Source organism: Meleagris gallopavo, chromosome 1 (assembly GCF_000146605.3).
Source record: "Meleagris gallopavo isolate NT-WF06-2002-E0010 breed Aviagen turkey brand Nicholas breeding stock chromosome 1, Turkey_5.1, whole genome shotgun sequence".
NCBI lineage: Eukaryota > Metazoa > Chordata > Aves > Galliformes > Phasianidae > Meleagris > Meleagris gallopavo.
This window is the reverse complement of record NC_015011.2, coordinates 6907333-6910692: the sequence shown is the minus strand read 5'-3', so window position 1 is coordinate 6910692 and position 3360 is coordinate 6907333. Positions and strand designations below refer to the sequence as shown.

The 3360-nt window shown below is 39.6% G+C and overlaps 1 protein-coding gene across 1 annotated transcript in view; it reads left to right on the top strand.

Moving 5' to 3' along the window:
* The first annotated feature begins 1398 nt into the window (after nucleotides 1-1398).
* The window catches only part of KIAA1324L (KIAA1324 like), a 49632-nt gene continuing 47670 nt past the window's right edge, over nucleotides 1399-3360 (top strand). The window contains exon 1 of the mRNA XM_010715760.3: nucleotides 1399-1537. The gene's annotated coding sequence lies outside the window, so the exon portion shown is untranslated. The remainder of the gene's footprint in view (nucleotides 1538-3360) is intronic.

Sequence of the window (3360 nt, the reverse complement as noted above, 5' to 3'; positions counted from 1 at the left end):
TTGAAAGTCAGGTAGAAAAGAAGTTTAAAAAAAAAAAATCCAATCTCTTCCATGAAGGAACTGAGCACAGTAGGGGCAAAGACAATGGAAAAAGCCTGTTCAAGAGCAAGACCATGCTGCATAACCCCCTTGTGAGCCTTGAAACTCCTCTGTTGACATGGCTACCCACACACAGGGTTAGGGCGTTCAGGGGGAAGGACACCTATTGGGTCCATCTTTCCTGGAAACTTTATCTGGCTGGTTAAAGCTGGAAAGATTTACACAGAAGAAGAAGGGGAGATGGAGACTTGAGTCTTCTACCCAAATGGAGAAGGAGAGAACAAAACCACTACTTTTGAGAGGGTGGGTGTGAGAGCAACCTGAATTGTTGACACCAAGCTGCTCTCTATAATTTCAATCAGTTGTCCTAGTACAAAATAGAAAAAAAAAGTTCTGCACATGAGTCAGATTCAGAGGGTTTCAGTATTCTTTACTCTGCTTTCTTCCAGTCTTGAGTAGATAATAGTTAATTTTTATCCTACGTGATATGAATGATGGGATGGATCTGTTACAGATTTGTTATTTATATATTCTGGTTGCTTTATAGGTGGATTTCCACATGACAATTAACTACTTTTTTTTTTTCTGTTCTTTGAAGATTGTGTAATGAGATGAAGAGGGGAAAACGCAAATTTAATTGAGTATATTAGGGGTATTGAGAATGTGTTATATTTCGTGTATGGCTGTGGATTAGATAGCATCTTCTTACAGTTTGCTGTATTTCTGAGACAAGTAGTTTTTCTTTCCAGTGTACTGTTAGTTGGGCTTCTAAACTATAAGTTGAGCCATAAAGACGTTTTTTGAACCATAAAGATATTAATTCCAGTGCAATCAAAATTTTACTTGCAATTCCATGCAAAATACCAAAGGCTTTAATGATTTTTAGGTAGGACTTTATTAACATCTAAAATGGAGAACTATGGTTAGCAGTAGGAGAAACATTAATTCCATTGTTGTTAGTTTTTCTATAAGTAGAGGAGAATTAAAGGGGTTCTCTTTGTGAGCCAGCAAAATATTTGCAGGGATGCACTAACCTGAGCCAGAGCCAGCGCAGACTTCCCCTTAGTCTAAATTGACCAAGGAGGAAGCCTGTGTGACTGCTTTAGAGACAGAAGACTGACCAATCCTGCTAGGGAAACAAAATTGTATTGGAATTTGTGCCCCCTTTCTTTTGCAAATCCTACCTGCTTTTGCACTTGTGCTTTGTGATTGCTCTGCAATGATCCACAGTGATCATCAAAGCGGTAATAGTTCTTCAGGTGGCAGCTACTTCCTTTCTGGTTTAATTATAACCGAGTTTGCTAATCACAGTCTTGATTAATGATCTTAATATGCAAATGCTGTGATGAAACTGAAACTCTTTCTAATTGCTTGCAGACAGATTACCACTTCGAGTACACGGAGTGTGACAGCAGTGGTTCCAGATGGAGGGTGGCTGTCCCGAATCCGTCGGCAGAGTGCTCTGGACTACCTGACCCCGTGAAAGGGAAGGAATGCAGTATGTTGGCACTTTCTATATTACAGATTGCTCTTGTCTGCTTTGTGCTAGTTACCCTACATGGCAGTGATGCCAACAAAGCCCTTTAGAAGAGCTTTTAACTCATAATACTACTTAACTCTGTCACCAATGTCATGAGTTAGTCCTTCCCTTCTAGGCCACCCTGTATGCCCTTCCAACCCTTCCCCTTGTTTCTTGGAGCTGTAGAGCAGGGACTGTCTTTGCAGTGCAATTTTACACCTCGTTAATACCTGCTACAGGTATCCCTGTAAGCTAATTTACAGAAAAACCACAACATCCATTAAAGAGTTGTTGTTGCTCGTCTTGAGCTGCGATACTTTAATTGCTGCAGCTCTCCTGTTTATTTGTAGTAGCAGCCAAAATGGTGACCAACAGTGGCCAAATTGCATTTGCGTAGTGTCCATGTTCTCATCACGTGCATTATATAACTGATAAAAAGCTAAATGCGTAAGTAATGGTAAATGTCCTATTTTCCAGTGTTATTTTCATGATGAAGCTCTTACATTTTTATCTATTTATTTATAACAAGTCAGAGCGTTTGCATATCACTTGGTCCTCTTCCTTTTCCAATATGTTAAAACACTTCATCTTTGCACCTGGGTACATAAATGAACTGCTGCTCTGCAAGTATATGCGAACAATTCCTCGCTATTTGCAGCTTCCCAAGCTGAATGCCCTTTCCCATCTCATATCCCTGCTCTAGCAATTCTCTTCACAACAAATCCTACCAGTACTTTATTTTCTCAGTAATTTCTACCAGGGGCTGTAAATCACTGTGTCTGACAAATGGGAAGAATGATGGCAGTGTCCTTTCAGTTCTGCTGTAGCAGAGATGACTTTTTATTCACTTCTGACTCTTCCTGTAAAGGTTTATTGCTTATTTCATTACACGGTGTGCTCCAGCATTGGGCACATAAATGTTTTTTGTAGCACTGTTGACCACAGTAAGATTTCTGGCTGCCTGCAAGCATCAGCTGAAAAGTTGCATGTGTCATTCCTGGTGCTTGGGTTTTGTTTCTGAGGTTTTAAATGTGGGATCTCTGTAAACCTAAGGGATGTGTTATTCAATTATAGAACTGTAGAAGTAGGTAGCACTTCATGGGATCCCATAATTCATCCCTCAGCCCAAACAGCTGTAATACCTGTGATTGTGTGGCTGATGTTTGGCTGGGCTGTTGCCAGGATCCTTTGATGATGAAGTGCCCACAAACACTCCAGATATTTACTCATATATTTTGTTCTATTCATTTTCCCTCCAGTTACAGTTTTTTTTCTGCTTTTGAATTTCCCTTGCTGAGCTTCAAGCCTTTTACTTTTTGCTGCCTATGCGGTAAGGAGCAGTTAGTGTTATCCCTCTTGATGCACAGTCACTTCTGGTGTATGCTGAAGTATGTAGGCATAAGTCATTTTTTCTGTTGTACACTGTTTCTTCGTAAAGCTTTTGATAAATGATTTAAGGTGTAGAAGCATTACATTCTTCACAGCTTTCTGGTACAACTTTCAACAAAGGATGCATGTACTTTGTTTCATCTTCTCTAATTTGGGTGTGTTGCTGCTCTTAAATCAGCTCCAGAGAAAATTCAGCTGTTTTATAACCATGGATGAATCTTTGGCTGTTAGATAGAGGAGATCTTTACTGTGTTGATCAGCTGTGATATAATATACAAAATACAGGATTCTGTTCAGTACACTGGAAAACTCATCTCTGTAGATGCTTTTCCTCCCTGTAGTGTTGCTTTTAAGTCCCATGGCAATTCAGCTGGTTTGAGAAGCAATTGGATAGTTGATTTTTTTTTTTTTTT